Genomic DNA, 18,885 nt, shown 5'->3' with positions numbered 1-18,885 from the left:
GTTAAACCACAGCCTAGGACTTGCCGATCAGAAGGTCGGTGGTTTGAATCCCTGCGACGGGGTGAGCTCCCGTTGCTCAGTCCCTGCTCCTGCCAACCTAGCAGTTCAAAAGCACGTCAAAGTGCAAGTAGATAAATAGGCAGGAAGGTAAACGGCGTTTCCGTGCACTGCTCTGGTTCGCCAGAAGTGGCTTAGTCTTGCTGGCCACATGACCCGGAAGCTGTACGCCGGCTCCCTCAGCCAGTAAAGCAAGATGAGCGCCGCAACCCCAGAGTTTTCCACGACTGGACCTAATGATCAGGAGTCCCTTTACCTTTACCTTTAGGGCACATGGGGCAGGAGAGGGGGGGAAAGCCCTATTGTCCTCACAGAAGACCTTGTGTGGGCTTCCACTTGTGGGATTCATTAGTTGAAACCAACTATCTGTGTATATTAGAAGAAATTCACAGTGAAATGCTGGTGAATTTTCACGAGGTCTCCCCCCCCCAAAAAAAAAATTCTCAAACTGTTGTGGAAATGTTGAAGAACCAAACTTAAGAATGGAAAATTAGAAACTGATTCACCCATCTTAATCTGAAAGCAAAGCCAATGATTGGTAGGATAAAAGGGGGTGGGGAAAGTGTAGGGGGCAAGAGGAAAAGGAGTGGCCACGGGGTTGGGGAAAGCAGCACAGAAATGGGGCAGGAGTATTCACAGTGGGGAAGCATGCTGTGTGATGGTGGACTGGTCACTCCTTTGCAGCCTGGTCTACCTCATAGATTTGTTTTGAGAATAGACTGGGCACAAGGGAAAGTCATGAGCCGCCATGAACTCCAGAAAGGGGCAGGACAAGAATGCAAGGAAATAAAGAAATAATTTGGCGCTGGAAAGTTAACGTGGGTTTCCTTTCCCTGCGGTTTGTCCCGACCATCCAAAACTTGGAAAGAGAGGAGTCAGTTAATGACATGATCTTTCAGTCTTTCTTTTTTCTCAAATCTTTAGAAGAAGAATTTTATTATTACGGTTACAGACCAGTTCCGGCTCACTTACAGTATCAGGAAAATCATAAAACACAAGAATACATTGAATTGCAATTAGGTAAGATCTTTATATCTCTAAGTGGTATGTGCCCGCCTCTTAACACTGGCAGATGTTTTCTGGAAAGTAATCCGTACGCCTAATTCCTTGATGACATAATGCACATTGTGTGCATAGCTTTCTTATTTGCTCTGCACATTGGGCCTTTCCAGCCTCCATGGGTGTGGTCAGGCAACCACTCCTCACTCGGGACTGTGAAATAAGCAATCATTTTATTAGCCCTTGCAAACTAGCCCAAATCACGTGTAACATTGAAGGCTTCCACCGCCCAATGAATTACCTGAGCTGGTTTGGTAGAAGAGAACCGACTTGTATTACAGAGGCTTCAGCTCTCGATTTTTTAGTCCTGAAACTAATACCTTAACTTGGATAAATTGCAGAGAGACTTGGGTGAAAGTCAAATGCTGTGGGGAACTATGGTATTATACCACTTTTGCCATAACTTGGGGAAAATGTATTTGTAGCCTGAATTTGTGGGGAAGTGATTCTTCAAACAGCTCTTGTTTATTCACAGGCCAGAACAGAAAGGAACTGAAGGGTTCAGCCAGCCTGCTTATATAGAGCTCCACTAGAACGCAACAGTAACCATTTTCTGTAACTATCTAATCACTGAACGTCATTTTTGATCCCTTATTTGCATATGTGGACCTGAACTATCTACAGTATCCCCCTGCTGGCCCAGGGTGAGAACTTCAGTACATAACAGTGTTCAAGTGGCTTTGTCTTCACAGTGTATTTTGCATTTTCTTCCAGGGAATATTTTAAACTTATTTATCTTCATGGTGATTTCTTTTTTTCTTTTTTTCTTTTTTTGGCAGGGATGAGGAGTGGAGGCTTATATTTTGGTCAGATTCCAACTACACAACATCATAGTGTGTGGGAAGTTTTTACTAGTTCCAGTAGTGTGTGACCATTATCAGTCAGACCTCAGTTGAAGTGTCTGGTTTGGAAAGCAGTTCTGAGAGTGATGCTAAGGATAATAGCAACTTTTGTAGAACTTTTGATGGGCGACATTCATCTCTGCAACAGTCCTGTGAGATAGGTTACTGTTACACTCATTCTGCAACTGCAGAACTGAAAGTGAGAAATAGCTGCATTATGTGAGCAAAGGTGCCCAGGGAGTCCTTGGCAGAGGCGAGACTTGGATGGAGGTTAATGTCAAATGCCCTAAGTCATCAAGGCACAGCTTCCTGCAGATGCAAATTTCTGCATGACTGGAATGTGCATTTGGATAAATGTTTGCATCACCTGGGACCCACTGCACCTTTTGATACAGGTGAGGATATACTGCCCCAGTGGAGTTCATTAGATGGACGCACAATAAATTGACCAGAGCTGGGTCTCTTTCAGCCTTATAGAGCTGCTTTTGGGGGAAGAAATAGACATCACACAAAGGACAGGGGCAGCTTGCAAGTTTGCTGGCCAAGTTACAAATCCAACATTATAAAATCAGCAGAAAGCTCTTTGTTATTGCAAGGTTTCCAAATATCTTCAAATCTAAACTTACAGTAGTGTAAGGTGGTCTTTTAAATAGATTTCTTCTTTGTTTTCTTTGACTTCCTTAGAGATAACAGCCTCACCGAAAGGCTAGGGAGCATGTCTCCTGCAGCATAACTTCAAACTTAGTCTGGCAAGGTCCCCATAAATGGTGCTCCATAATTATGCAATGTTCCCAAGGGCTGTAAGGGGTGAAGAAGAAGAAGAGTTTGGATTTGATATCCCGCTTTATCACTACCCGAAGGAGTCTCAAAGCGGCTAACATTTTCCTTTCCCTTCCTCCCCCACAACAAACACTCTGTGAGGTGAGTGAGGCTGAGAGACTTCAGAGAAGTGTGACTAGCCCAAAGTCACCCAGCAGCTGCATGTGGAGGAGCAGAGACGCGAACCCGGTTCACCAGATTACGAGTCCACCGCTCTTAACCACTACACCACACTGCACTGGGGGAGATTATCACATCATCACATGGAGGAGGTATCTTTCTTCCCATACAACCCTTGGAAACACCATCCAGACAAGCAAGAAGTAGATCTTCCAGCTAGGGGTAAACACTCAAGGAGCAGGAGAAGCAAGACCAGTTAGGGGAATGGCCTGGGAAAATTGGGGGGGGGCTGCAGAAAGTTCTGTGGGGCAGATACAGAAACCTGGACAGCCACATTTGAGCCCTCTCTGCAGACTGAGGTTGCTCACCCCTGACCTACACATTCATGGCAGCCATTTTCATTGGTGGGCATGTGACTTACTGGTTGGAGCCTGAGTTTAAAGGTAGAGTGAATTTTCCAGAACTTTTTTTTTAAAAAAAGAGGTTTCTGCTGTTTCTTAAAGGCAGGTTTTTAACTGGGCTGACAGCTTTTAAGCAGCTTTGCTCAGATGTGTAAGATTTGCCAGCCCTTGAGGACGGGCACAGCTTGTCTCATAACACCTGGCAGCTGGAATCGCATGCCATTAATAATTACCCCACTTGGATACCTTTCAAACTTGGAGATGCCGTCAGGATTCAATTTACGATGTTGTCACCATATTGTGAAACCACCGAAATCAAATGCTTTTCATGTTTCATATCGCTGCATTTCAGAACTGCATCCAAAGCAAGCTGGAGCAGCGGTAGATTTCACCAGAGCTCTTGACAATGCCTTCAAAGTGAGGGAGCTGCTTAAACATTTACTTTATGGTCTGTATTAGGTGTCAATGGAAGTTTTCTTCATCTCTGCCATTAATCTTTCACAATGCTTCTGAATCTGTTTAAGATTAAACAGTTAGCAAACTTTGGAGAGGGTACTTCAATTGCACAGTAACATCCCCCACCCCACCCTGGTATTTTATAACCTTAGCATTGTTTACTGACATCTAGGGGAAGAATATTTTCCACTGACAGGAATAAAGCTCTTGTACCCATTTCTGAAGTTCTCTCAACTGACTTTTCAAAGGTCCTTTCTTCAGGTGAATGCAGACGACTGCTTACTGTATGACAACCACTTCAGCAGAGTGCACAAACCATGTGAGAATCCAGTGGTACATAGGCCTTGATCCAGATATAGTCACACTCAATAATGGCTGGGGATACATATTCCTGTCTGCATAGCAACCCATATGAAACTGTTACAATGGTACCTCGGGTTACAGACGCTTCAGGTTACAGACTCCACTAACCCAGAAATAGTACCTCGGGTTAAGAACTTTGCTTCAGGATGAGAACAGAAATCGTGCGGCGGCTGCGCGGCAGCAGCAGGAGGCCCCACTAGCTAAAGTGGTACCTCAGGTTAAGAACAGTTTAAGGTTAAGAACGGACATCCAAAACGAATTAAGTTCTTAACCCGAGGTACCACTGTACTGCAGTCTCCCATCTGTACCACATAGGGCAGGGATGTATACGGGACATCTCGGAATTATACCTATAGTGGTACCTATAGTCCAAGGGCTCGATTCTAAGCCCTGGAGGGCAGCAGCAGGGGCCCTGAAGCTCAAACCAGTCAGGGTAGAAGTGCGATGAGCAGGGGTAGGAAAAAACTTACATGTTTGTGCCAGTTCCAGGCTGGTGGAGCAGATAGGCCTGGATTTGGCCACTTGTTGGTAGCTGGACCAGCTTAAAATCCAGCAGATCTTTGGCCAACTGAGCGCCTTTTCTCTCCCCTGAAGTTGCCCATTTATGCTTCTGCCCACACAAGCTTTCAGAGGGCAGAGCAAAGTTCTCCGCAGCAGTGGAACCTCCTTACTGGCAGAGACGTGCATGTCTGGGCAAGAGCCAGAAGACTTTTGCCTTATCCAAACCCCTCCAGCATGGCGAGTTGGGAGTTCAGATTACTCTGCCCAGTGGTAACATTTAAGGATGTTTTTAAGGTTCGTGGCCCGATTTATTTTCTCTCATTCTCTCTCTCTGGGGGAAAAGCATACTCCATAATATTTCTTTTAAAAGACTCATGGGATGAAAACTAAAATTTAAGATAAAGAAAGCATATTTTGGAATCACTTAACTGTGAGAAATATGCAACCAGTATGTCATCTCAAGATAAGCATCAATCAGATTTATTGCAAAGTTTTGTTTAAGAACCAAAAACAAAAGCGAAGTGACAATGTTCAATATGCCTTGTTGCATTTTATTTTCATCTTAACTTCTTACTCTTTTTATTATTTAAGGAGAGGAATGCAAAGCAAACAAGGAGGGAAAGCAGAATGAATGCTAAAAAGGTTTTTTTTTAAAAAAAAAGAGTGGCATTTTTGACAACTGTGAGTGAATTATTTTCTTGTTCAAGTCAGAAGGTATGATCTGCTCTTGACATTTTCATTTCATTTTATGACATTTTTCATAAAAATAAAAGATCACATTCAAAGAAAATAAGCAATTGTTCAAATCTTTGGGTGTGTTTCTTTTATAAGTAGTCTTTAATTCTGTTTGGTTTCTTTGAACCAAATCAAAAGTAAAAGAAAAACAGGGCAATCCTAAGGTCTGTTGCAGAAGAACAGTGGGGGGGTCACTCCAGTGATCTCCTAGTATGCCTACAGAAAGCTCTATGGGTGTAGAACTGTGGGGGAAATTCCCACTGTCTATAGCATGGGTAGGCAATCTAAGGCCCAGGGCCCAGATCCGGCCCAATTGCCTTCTCAATCCGGCCCACGGACGGTCTGGGAATCAGCGTGTTTTTACATGAGTAGAATGTGTCCTTTTATTTAAAATGCACCTCTGGATTATTTGTGGGGTATGGGGATTCATTCCCCCCCCCCAAAAAAAATATAGTCCAGCCCCCCACAAGGTCTGAGGGACAGTGGACCGGCCCCCTGCTGAAAAAGTTTGCTGACCCCTGGGCTATAGCATTTGAATTAGGGCATTTCAGAGATTCAAAACCACACGCTCACCCACCCACACTTCCCAGCAGAGTCCTGGGTTAAGTCCCATACCTATGTAGCCTTGAGGTGACATGGTTTTTTACTCCCATTGTTTAGTCGTTTAGTCGTGTCCGACTCTTTGTGACCCCATGGACCAGAGCACGCCAGGCACTCCTGTCTTCCACTGCCTCCCACAGTTGGGTCAAAGTCATGCTGGTAGCTTCGAGAACACTATCCAACCATCTCGTCCGCTGTCGTCCCCTTCTCCTTGTGCCCTCCATCTTTCCCAACATCAGGGTCTTTTCCAGGGAGTCTTCTCTTCTCATGAGGTGGCTAAAGTATTGGAGCCTCAGCTTCACGATCTGTCCTTCCAGTGAGCACTCAGGGCTGATTTCCTTAAGAATGGAGAGGTTTGATCTTCTTGCAATCCATGGGACTCTCAAGAGTCTCCTCCAGCACCATAATTCAAAAGCATCAATTCTTCAGCGATCAGCCTTCTTTATGGTCCAGCTCTCACTTCCATACATCACTACTGGGAAAACCATAGCTTTAACTATACGGACCTTTGTTGGCAAGGTGATGTCTCTGCTTTTCAGAGTCTTACACACACTTATTTGAGGGTTTCCTCTTATATCCTATTCTTATCACAAACATGTCCCTTTAATATCATTTTTAACTGAGCAAAATTCATGTCAGTGAGGTCTCTTTTTGCAGAGTTCTAAATTAACGCTGAAAAGTTTGAAGAGCTATGTAACGATTTTTTCGATAACTAGCAATTCAGTCTTCCAAATCCATCAGTTACCTGCCTTCGCACATGTCAGCTCCCAGCCTTAGATTTGATAAATGGTTTTAATTGTATCCTGTCACTAAGCGGAATCCCATCAGAACCTGGCAACAGGAAATTGTGCGTATTTGCAGTTAGAGATGAAGCTCATGCTACACCTTTAAAATGAACCATCACCCTCCGTGATTGTTTTCTCAAATGTGTTTTTAGGAATCGGTCTTTGTCAAGACTGCAGGAAAGTAGGAATCAACATACTTATCTCCCCAAGGTGAGCTTTCACACCTTTCAATTTTAAAACAATGGATTGAATCATAAAGTAGCTTGCTTCCAGGAAAAAACCAACAACCAGATTGCCTCCTTGAAACGGTCACTGTAATCTCGAGCCCCACATGTGCTCCAGAGCACACACAGAACTCTTGCATGACTGAATTTTCCCATTCACTTCCTTGGAAGAGGCAATTGTGCATGCACAGCACTGAAAGAAAAGGATCGCTAGCCCTAACCATCAGACAACAGATTGTTATTTTAATTTAGGAATGGGAACATGTGATCCTCCAGATGTTTCTGGATTTCAACTTGCATCAGCACCAGCCAGCGATGTCCAAGGTAGAGGTGTTCACAGTCCAACAACGTCTGGAGAACCACAGATTCCCCATCCCTAAATTAAAACAATGATTTATTCCCTAATGGCGGTACCAGCTATTCCCATTCAATGTTTTACACCAGGCACCCCCCAAACTCTGCCCTCCAGATGTTTTGGGACTACAACTCCCATCATCCCTAGCTAACAGGACCAGTGGTCAGGGTTGATGGGAATTGTAGTCCCAAAACATCTGGAGGGCAGAGTTTGGGGGTGCCTGTTTTAAATGCACAGTTCTTTGTTTTATGAACTCCACTCAGGGCAGGTGAGTCTTACCCTTATGCCTGCTCTTACACACTCCAAGAGCAAACATTTCTGCAAATAAGTTAGAATGCGAACTGAAGTTCATGGTGGGCAGAGACATATTGTGACGCTAATTCCAAACTTTGGGCCGCTGTTGTTGAAAGCTTGTTTTGCAGCATTGGGGGGTCCTGTATTTCTTCCAGAGCCACGGCCCTCTTTTTTCAGTGCAAGCACTGCTGGCAGCGTCTGCCTCGATTCCATGGGAAAGTATTTGGCCAATCACATGCTGACATGTTTATCTTTCTAGCTGTCAGGATGAGTAAGTATGCAGGCTGAATACTATCATTCAGCTTGAATGGAGAAATAGCTACCACTCGTGAAATCTGACAGAATAAATATACTTTCAAACAAGATCTGTCAGATTCCTATTAATCTTTTGGCTTAGATCCCATTGCAATTGATCTTAAATGGGGTCATACTGACGAGCAACTAACACTGTGGTGTTTTCCTTTCCTTCATTGAGTCTAGGCAGCCGTACGAGACAGTGGCTGCCCGTCGATCGGTGCAGGCATTCCTCCGCTTTCTTCGCACTTGCCTGCGCATTTGTGTGTCTTTCAACGTCTAATTACAAGGATGAACCCCAAAGACAGCTTATTGTTGGGGCTTCAACGCTAATCCAATGAAAAAGCGGTGCAACCTCTTCAAGGCAATGACAGCATCTGCCCTTCCCCAGCTACCTTTCAAAGCAGTCAGTTTGTGAGCAGCCTCGAAGCCAAGTGAGAAAAATAGCAAACACATTCAGCCTCATTCCTCCGGGTACAAACTGTGCTCAAAAGAACTCGGAGTTTCAGAGCTGCCCAGAATGTCAGCACATCACTTCCTGCTTGATCTAAGCCGGACTGACCCTAGGCAGAGTTTGATAGCATACTGATCCGTTGTTTTCCCATGATCAAGAGTGGAGCTCGTCTCGCCCACTTGGACCACATAGACATTTCCATCTGCACCGATGTCAAAGCATCTCATCCACATCAGAAAGCATCCAGGTCTGGCTCACTTCCTTTCTGGTATTTACATAGTACGGTGGAGGGGGGAGGGGAGAGAGACTGAATTGAAGCCCTTGCAGTCCTTTTGGCTCCCCCCTCCCTTGAGTTTGCTTAAGTGTTGGCATCTTGTTTATGCAGCAGAGGCTTGCGAAACTCCCGAGATGGAGAGATAGAGAGAAGGGGTGTTTTTTTTTTGCCAAAGTTTGGTTTTTATGGATTTCTGGGCAAAATGTGTACAGGTCTAAGCCAGGCCCTTGGTGACCACCTAGGCATTGCCAAAACAGAAGAAGAGGGCACATATTTGCGTTAAAATTGCAATGTGCTAATATATCTGTATGAATATGGAGATGTGCCAGTATAGAAATCATGACTGTGAAATGAAAATGCCACACATCTTTCCACAGTGTGGATGACTGTGACCAGGTGACCTGTGTCAATCTTGCTGCCCAGGTGTTTTCGAGACAACTTCAAGGCTCTTGCTGCGCTCTCTCTTCTTGGGGTTCTTTGCCTTTAAACTGGGCTTGGACCAGTCAACCCTGTAAAAGCAGAGGATGCTCTCAAATAGAGGGCTGGCAGCCCTTCAAACAGAAGATTTCCCCCTGTAAAATAGGACAGGGGACCACCCTATTTAAATGCCAGGCTTCACTTCCAGGCAGACTGGTTACCTTCAGCCAATGGGGATACGAATTAGAGAGCTCACCAGTGGTAAAGAATCAAAACATCAGAAATCTGAGACTATTATAGATCCCTGAAGAAATGAGCGAGCTTACTACTATGTTTGTCTAGGGAAGGCTAAATGGAGAGAACAAAAGCAGTCACATACTAGGGGACATCATTTCAGTTTTAGGTAAAGAGGGACAGAGATTTTAGGGGTTTCACTGCAAAGTCTGAAAAGCCAACTCTTCGCTATATTCAAGAGTGAATCACTTAGACCCTAGTTAAGAGCATTCATTTTAGTTATTTCATTGTTTATATCACATATACATCCCCGCCACCCCAGCTTTTATGAAAGAGGTCCATGCCTTTAGCACACAGGTTTGGCAAATGTTCCTCTCAAAAATAACAAAAAAGAGGCTTCCCACAGGCATCTGGGAAAATGTTGGACTAAATAGGCCTTTAGTCTGATCATGCAGGGTTCTTATGTGGCAAAATCTCAAAATGGTGCTCAAATATTGAAACATCATTGTAGAGTGTAATATATATGTTGCAAGGTTGTTGCTGCTTTTAAGCATTTTTTGTGTTTGTCAAGAGCTGTGCTCAAATCTTTCTGAATACACTTTTTGAGATAGAAGGAATCTGAGGTTTTTCTTCTCCTTGCCCCAGAAAAGAAAGCAACCTCACAGAATCTCCACTGTTTTTTTGTAGTGTCCATCATTTCCACACACACACACCATGTCCTGGAATGATGGTAGGTCCAGGGCATTGTGGAGGACACAGCTGCTGCTGCTGCTGCTGCTGCTTTTACTGGCAGGAGAAAAAACAGAAAAAAACATAGGAGCATAGAAACAGTGAAAAACAAAGCTGACAGCATGGTTCAGGGGAGAACATGGGCAACCATTTGTGGAGGAGTGCTATGAATCTTTCCTAAGTATTATGTCCACATAGTTTAACCACAAGATGTTAGGCAAAGCCTTTCAACTTCCTTTCCCTTTCAATATGTCAATGTTGTGTGGCAAACATATCCTTACATTAGCTTATATTCTGGAATTGCAATATGTTATGCTGTAAACACCATGCAAGAGTGTCATTTTCTACAAGTGCTTCCAAATGGGGACTTAATATTGTTAAACAGGTCACTGAGATATCACAAATGGGCCAGTAATAGGAAATTTCAATTCATCAGATTTCCCCTGGAAAGTAAGTTACTCGTTTATTTTATTTCACATCCTGTGCCTTTGATCCCAGAAAAGGCAGCTAGGACAACTGAAGATATGCCTCTGTTCAAAACAGTCCAAGTGGAACTGCTGCCGCTGGTTCCTTCTGGGCCAGTTTGGCATTGTCTGAAAGTATTCAATCACCTACTGAACAAATAATCTTTCCCGCATTAAGACAGAGTGGGGGGGAAATAGAGACATCCTTTCTTTAGCAGGGTGTACAGTGATGCCTCCTACTTCCTCTACTTTGCAGTCTCCCAGTAGTTTGCTCAGGTAATGATTTGTAAGGCTCATCACAACCTGTAATTCTCCATCACTCCAGCCACTTTTCATCTTGTACGACATCAATACCAGGTACATTGTGTATGGCACATAATGGACTGTTGATGGGAAATAGGTGGCCTGAATTACGTTAGTCATCCTAGGGCTTGTCAATCAGAAGGGAACTTGTATGAAAGAACATGGTGTGCTAGAGTCAGGACAGCAGAATAGAGACGACTGACGTCTGCACCCACACCTTGGGCCATCTGCAGGGAAATGCAAAGCTCGAAGCCTTTCATGAAGAACTTCAGAACCAAGATGTTTTTCTCAAGTAAGTTGAATGTTCCATTTCATTGAAGGAAAATCAAAACGTTAAACTCCCATTTGGTTGCAATAGGTAGAAGTGCAAATGTTTAAGAGACAGACTTTACACAAGAGTGGGGGACACCTGGCTTGAGGGGGACACCTGGCTTGAGAGCAGCACATGTGAAAAGGATCTAGGAGTCTTGGTTGACCACAAACTTGACATGAGCCAACAGTGTGATGCGGCAGCTAAAAAAGCCAATGCAATTCTGGGCTGCATCAATAGGAGTATAGCATCTAGATCAAGGGAAGTAATAGTGCCACTGTATTCTGCTCTGGTCAGACCTCACCTGGAGTACTGTGTCCAGTTCTGGGCACCACAATTCAAGAAGGACACTGACAAACTGGAACGTGTCCAGAGGAGGGCAACCAAAATGGTCAAAGGCCTGGAAACGATGCCTTATGAGGAACGGCTAAGGGAGCTGGGCATGTTTAGCCTGGAGAAGAGGAGGTTAAGGGGTGATATGATAGCCATGTTCAAATATATAAAAGGATGTCACATAGAGGAGGGAGAAAGGTTGTTTTCTGCTGCTCCAGAGAAGCGGACACAGAGCAATGGATTACAAGAAAGAAGATTCCACCTAAACATTAGGAAGAACTTCCTGACAGTAAGAGCTGTTCGACAGTGGAATTTGCTGCCAAGGAGTGTGGTGGAGTCTCCTACTTTGGAGGTCTTTAAGCAGAGGCTTGACAACCGTATGTCAGGAGTGCTCTGATGGTGTTTCCTGCTTGGCAGGGGGTTGGGCTCGATGGCCCTTGTGGTCTCTTCCAACTCTATGATTCTATGATTCTATGTAGAAGTAAGTAGCACTGAGTTCAATGAGGCTGTTTGTTGAGGAAGTGTGGAGCAGCTACATAGGAAGGGCTGTAGCATTCTGCTTTGTGCTCAGAAAGTCCCAGGCATCTCCAAGTAGGACTGGGAATGTCAGGAATCCTGGAGAGCCACTGCTACTCAGTATATATGATAAAGAGCCACACAAACCATTGGTGTGACTCAGTATGAGATAACTTCCTATGTACATGGGCAGTTTCCAGCTAGCATGATGGAAGATGTCTGGTGGAAAAAACATTGTCTCACCAGCATACCTCCATCTTTGCTGCCAGACTGGCACCTACATCACATCCTGAAGCCCCTCAACTGGATTTACAGTAATATAGGACTGCACCGAAAATGTAAGACCAGAAAATTTCAGAAAACAAAGACTAGGCATTTCTCTCTTTAAACTGGCTACCATACTACGGGTTCACTGCAAAAAGCTCTATAACATATTTGAATTATGCAAGTGTGCAGAAATCAAGACTGCTGATTTTTCTTTTACCTTGCAGGAAAAATTATGACTCCTAATGGAGTAATTTGGGGTTGGTACATGACACTTGCTTAGTAAGCTGCATTTGGCCTTAGAAGTGAAGGTAAACCAATCAGAAGATCCTATTCCATCGGCAGCTATGAAATTACATCTCCACATTGTCAACAAAAAATCTCCCAGCAAACCAAAAAGGGAAAAAAGAAGAAGCTGTTTGTGGTTTTCCCCGTTCCAAGTTACATAGACACCATAATTTTTCAGCGTAGTTGCAAGTTTTATAGTTTTCTTTATATATAACAAACACAGTTTGTGGCAGCTTGTATGTGATAGTCAGAGAAACCTCCCATTTTATTTTTAGAAAAGACAAGCGCATTACGTGAGAAAACGTTGTCCTTCTAGAGAAATTATGCCTAGGAAAAATTCTAAAATACTCTGATGGATTGTAGCCCCTTTCTTAGAAGTAGCATTGATGCCACCTTTTTCATACCTTAAGGCACGTGGCTTTTGAACTTTTCAAACTGACATGCTGTGCCAGATCATCAGAGTTGAGCAGCTCCGTGTTCTGAGGGGTCCACGGGCAAGATATATTCAGTGGCGCCCCTCCCTGAGTGGGTCCACCTTCTCCTCGCCCACTAACACGGCTATCCATTCTGAGTGGCAATCATTCAGGTGCCCATAGAACCAGCAGCAAAAGTGAACAAAGCAATGGATATAATGCTTAACTGTAGGTTATATTCAAGCTACACAAAGGGCAGTGGTTTTGACCTACACCTACCCACCCACCCACATGTCTCCACCAAGGCAAGTGAGAAGCATTAGCACAGTTCAAGGACGCTGTCCTGAACCCCTGGCCTACCTGGCAGCAAGTCAGTACTCCAAGTCCAAAGTTCTAAGTCTGATGATCAAGCCACACAAGCAAAGTCCAAAGGTCAGGAAACGAGGCCAAGTTCAAAGTCCAGCAGTCAGGATACAGTCCAGAGTCAAACCCGAAGCACAGTCCTGTGGAGGTCCAGGAGCATCCGGGCTGAGGTCCACCAACATGGGCAGTTGAGCAGACGCAGCACCTCAGCTCTGCTTCCCTTTTGCACTTTGCTTGCTGATTGTAGCATCTGGGCTTGATGAGGCATGTGGCCTTCACCTGTTCTGAGCCCACCCCAGCTGAGGAATCACACACCTCCTTCCACAGCTAGTGAGCCCCACCTGGCCAGCTAGGGAGTTGGGCTGTGGATCTTTGCCTGCCTCAGCCTCCTAGAGCGCAGCTCCCGCTGCTCCCTACAGCTCAGAGCCCACTGTGTGCATGGAGACAGTGGCCTATCTGATTCCCCTTGTGTGTACTTCTTTCCCCATACCCTGCTTGCCCTGGTGTGTCCCAGTCCCAGCTACACCACTCACCAGGATACTTTCTCTCCTCTTACGCATCCCCATCATCCTGGCAGTTCATGGCAGACACATTCCCAGCCAGGCAGGAAGTGCTTGAGGGGAGCAGGGTGGTGGAGACAGGGTGTGCCCCTGGGGAATAGTCCTGAGGCCAAAATAGAGTCCTGGTGAGCTGCATTCAGCCCCTTGGCTCTGATGTTCCCAACCTCTGGCTTATCTAAACATGGCTTCCCACAAACCCGATTCAATCAGCACCATATTGCTGAATCAAGAGCATGGGAACTGGGCATGAGGGAAACCATTCCTGTGGATTGCGCAGCCCATGCCAGCCACACCGCAGTCTCCAAATCAGGAATTAGTGTCTGCTGATAACTGAGACTATGTGGGAGGAATGCAAGATTTTTAATGTCCTCAAGCCCTACGATGAGCACAAATTTAAAATTAATAAGCATTTATCAGCCATTAAGCTTTCAGAAAACAAGCTCTTCCTTTGACTTCCTCACAGTGGGATTTTTCTTACAAAACAACTGCAAAACATCACACTCCGTAAAAGCTTTCACAATTCCTCTGCTGATTACACATAGTTCAAAATCCCTCACAGTGTCAAAACAAAAATGTTACACCTACTGTCCTCAATATTTTTTTTTTTTTAAGATCTGGTTTTTAATGCTTCACTTGCTTTGCCAGATATACTCATTCCAGATAACAAGAAACAAACGGGCATTTTTAAGAGGGCCGAAAAGGCAAGGCACCTTCTCACCCAAGGTAATCTGAAGAGGCAAGCCACATTTTAAATGGAATAGCAGCTGATGATTTGAATAAACCTTCTCTAACAATTTCAAAAAGCGTTTTCTACTTTACCTATAATTGTCAGTCCTTAGGCCCAGAATTATTAAACTGCAGTTAAAATGTGCAGACAAAAGCTTTCAATTTGTTTTTCTAGTAATTACATAAGCCGCCGAAAATGTCACATTCCCCCACCCTGGCTTTTTCAAACATTTTATTGTAGAAAGAAGCAAACTTAAAACAAAACACCAGTTTAGGATGAGAAAGAAATGAAAGCCAAGTCCTAGGGAAGAGGAAGAGGGATTTTGGTTAAGTTGGTTTGTCTGTTTTTCTTTCCATGATGTCAGGCCCTGGAGGCAAAAAAAACCCTCTCAGACAATACATTTAAGAGAAGAAAAGGTGGGGATGGCTTGAAAAGAGCCATTTGTTTCAGACTGAGCAAGGACCAAATAAAGGCAAAATCACTACAGGTCAGATCTGCAAAGCCCTCTGGAATAAAATTTTTAAAAAAGAGTGACAGAAAAGACACATTTATTTCTTGTAGACATTTCTCCATTAAATTTAACCAACTTCATGCTATGTCCATTAACCGGAAGATAGTAAAACCAAATAAAACTTATTCCCAACAGAAAGGGAAACATCTCCTGGCCCCTTGATGGAACTTGGTGCTAGCTGCTGCTTACTGGAACAATCTCGCTATCCCCCAAAGGCAGAGCACATCCCTGAAAATATTTGACATGACACCTGAGCTGAAAAACAAGAAATAATGGTCACTCCTAAGAAAAAACATATAACAATTCCACTCTCTAAAGAACCACCAGACTATTGTGAAGCAGGGAAGAAATGTCCCAAGTCAGAAAGAACTGAAGCTTTAGCTCAAGATTCCAGGCGAAAGCTATCTGATAATGCAGTTTTAGGAAGGGTCTCTTCAGTTTTCATAATGTAAGGGAAAGAAAGAACTATCTGTTGGAAATTCAAGCCTTATCAGGAGAAACTGGCCACTCTCCAGGCACCCGGCTTGATCTCCTTGTTGACCTCCCTGTCTGCGTTTCCCGGCAGGATACAGGCTAGGTCGCGATCGGCGATCCTCCTCAGCATGAGGAGGACACACCACTCTTCCCTGCTCCCTGCTCCCCCCAGGGAGGGGAAAGAGATAGACAGAAATGTATTTACATGTCTTTATTTCTGTCTTTGCAGCAGTACAGAGAAACACGTCTGCTCTCTTCAAACTCCAACAGCAGAGAGACAAGCTCCACCTCCTGTACTTCCTGTACAGGTCAAATTACACTCTGAGCTAAATCCGGTGCTCAGCATTGTGAATAGACTGTCCCTTTGTTCCCACGGTACAGTCCCAACATTCCCATCATGTTTTGCTTTCCAGCCAGCTGCAGCTCGCTGCCGCATTGCTCCTATCATCTATCATCTTACCCTAAGGATGTATTATTTGCATCACAGACTTAGCCTAGTTTTATAGCGGTTGTCTTTACACAAATCCCAGGACTATCATGGAAAGGCTTCGAGGACACATCAACCAGGAGGGTAAACAAAAACTTTGCTTCTCTCCAACAATGGACCAAAGTAGACAGAGGGTGTGGGGGAAGGAGTTATTGGTTTGGGGTTTTGTTTTGTTTTTGGTTCCTGTTTTTATCATCTATTTTGTGTTTTACATAGTATTTTTAGGTTGTTAACTGCCCTCAGATCTGTGGATAAAGGATGGTATACAAATTTAATAAATAAAGAATAATACCCAAATATAAATCCAGTGCCACCTAGTGACTAAACTGTATAACAGCATTATCCAGACAGGACTATAGTTCTGAGTGTGGTCCTGGAGATCTCTTACAGACTGTTCAGCACCCTAAATAAACTATAGTTTCTGGAATGGTTGTGAGAAGGCCATGAAAGTTAAAGGGCTATAAAATGGATATAAGCCTGTAGACTAGATTTCTCAATCACTCCTTTATTAGGCATAGCAACCACCAGTGGCGTAGCGTGGGGGGTGCCAGGCTGTAGCGGAGCCGCATGTCTCGCGGAACCGACGAGCTGTGCGCGCGTCCGGGCTGAAGGCGCCCGGCAGGCAGCGGCTCTCAGCGCTCGCCGCGGAGGACGCGCCAGGCAGCTCCTCCTCACAGCCCCGCCTCTGCCGGTGCTGCTGCAGCTGCTGGGCTGTTGCATTTTCCTCGCCTCTCTGCCCCCCTCCTCCTCGGGGCAAGCGGCGTCGTTTGGGCGGCAGCGCCAGCGGCAACTCGGTTAGGGGGGCGCAAGTTACTTGCCTTGCCCCGGATTAGGGGGCGCAAATTACTTGCGTTGCCCCGGGTGCTGACAACTCACGCTATGCCGCTGGCAACCACACATTATAAAACAAACACCGTATACAGATTGTGGAAAATACAAATTCGGCATAACAATTTGCATAAATAATACAGTCTAACACTAGATATGCCCTTTGTTATATTTCATGAGAAGAATTTTCCCCCTTCAGAATATCCAAAATATCCCCTCGCAGAGCAACAATTTCCAGAATTCTCTGGGAAGAGAGGTCAACCATTAAACCACTCTGAGAATGGTAGCTTCAGGAAAGGAATAGGGGTCTCTTAACAACTCTTCTTCACCCTTAATGAACTATAGTCCTGAGGAGTTATGGGAGAAGCCATGGCTGTTGAAAGTGGTATGATACTGCTTCAAATGTATAGTGCTGATGGGGCCCAGAAGTTGCTGGACTACAACTGCCATAAGCCCCAGGCAGCAAGGGTAATGGTGAGGGATGATGGGAATTGTAGTCCAACAAACATATTGAGGGCTATAGGGCTCTCTTAGGCCACACAAGAAAAAACAGATGACTATGGCTTGGAATCAGCAGGGGTCTCCAGATGTAATCTCACCTCACTTTTAAGTGAAGGGACCATAGCTCTGTCACAGCACATGCTTTGGATTCAGAAGGTCAAAGGTTCAATACCTGGCATCTCCAGTTTTTAAAAAGGGTCATGTTGCAGGTGATGGGAAAGACCTCGGTCTGAGATCAGGGAAAGCTGTTGCCAGTCAGAATAGCCAGCACTGACCTAGAGGGAGAAATAGCTCTGACCTCCTGTAAGACAGCTTCCACTGGTCCAATTAAGGAACCATACTGGCTCACAGGGCAAAACTAAGCAATGTTCAGGAGCCATGTTAAAAGGCTCCTGGTGGGCTTTTGTTTTCCCTCTGCTGGTTTTTAAACTGAAAAGCAGTATCAGAGACTGCACGCAGGAGCAAAAACCAAAACAAAACAAAAAAGTGGAATGGAAGATCTTCTTAATTATTGCACTTCACACCATTTTCACACAGCAGCACCCCAAGCTACTTTCCCAGCCATGAGGGGCTGGGACAGATTATGGGACTTGTCTTCTGGTAAAAGAAAAGCAGCTAGAGGGTAGGAAACAAATATCAAGTGGGGGAAAGGGTTAACACACACACACACACACACACACACACACACACACACTCCTCTGCTGAATATTCCTCCAGCCGCCTGCATATTAGCTGGTATGGGCCCAAGAACTTTGCTTATCTCAAAAAGTCCAGGCAACAATTAGCCACACTAATGCAGACTTTAATATAATGTTAGAAATAGATAGGGAGGCTGTTGCCCAGTGGGAAAGGTTTTAAAAGAGTGCATTTGGGAATAAGACTTTTCCTCTATTTATGGATAAGTTATAAGCATTGATCAAGCATCCCTTGGACTCTCTGCTTTGTTTCCTTTTTGAGTTGAAAGCAAGATGGTTGATGAGAAGACCTATATCATGTGTGGAATGAGATAAAATATTAAAAGAATTCCCAATCAGCCACATAGAATTGTTCGACATTCACAAGTCTATTTGAATATGTGGTTTCTTCTCCCAGTCTTCCATTATGTGACAACAATCCATCAGAATCATAGTGTCTGTTTTTCAAGTATAGCCAGGCCCAGTATAAAAGCAGCCCTATAAACATAGCTTGCATTTTACTTTATTTTTGCATTATGCAGCCCAATAAATTATTGAATTTCTCTCTTTTGCCCCTTGAGAAGTCATTTGCTCCCCTATCCCTCATCCCACTCTCCATACAAGAGTGGTACTCTATAAGAGGCTAACTTCAGAAAAATCATTTGGTCCAGAATGCAGCATCAAGGATGTTGGTGGGTGCTTGATGATGTCACACCAATCCTGGTTACCAATCTTCCGGGCACAATTGAAAGTGCTGATGATTGGGAACTTCTGGGAGGAAAGATGGCTGACTAGTCATCTACTGCTGACACTCTACCAACAGAGATAATTATGTGGTGATTAATTGTCTTCTCCC

The 18,885-nt window shown here is 44.4% G+C and overlaps 1 long non-coding RNA gene across 1 annotated transcript in view; it reads left to right on the top strand.

Annotated features, from left to right (window-relative positions):
* The first annotated feature begins 8,096 nt into the window (after window positions 1-8,096).
* Window positions 8,097-18,885, top strand: part of LOC310713439 — a 28,729-nt gene continuing 17,940 nt past the window's right edge. The window contains exon 1 of the long non-coding RNA XR_014529246.1: window positions 8,097-8,606. This is a non-coding gene — a long non-coding RNA (uncharacterized lncRNA). The remainder of the gene's footprint in view (window positions 8,607-18,885) is intronic.

Source organism: Podarcis liolepis (assembly GCF_965112155.1).
Source record: "Podarcis liolepis genome assembly, chromosome: 8".
Classification (NCBI taxonomy): domain Eukaryota; kingdom Metazoa; phylum Chordata; class Lepidosauria; order Squamata; family Lacertidae; genus Podarcis; species Podarcis liolepis.
This window is presented reverse-complemented; position numbering and strand designations above follow the sequence as displayed.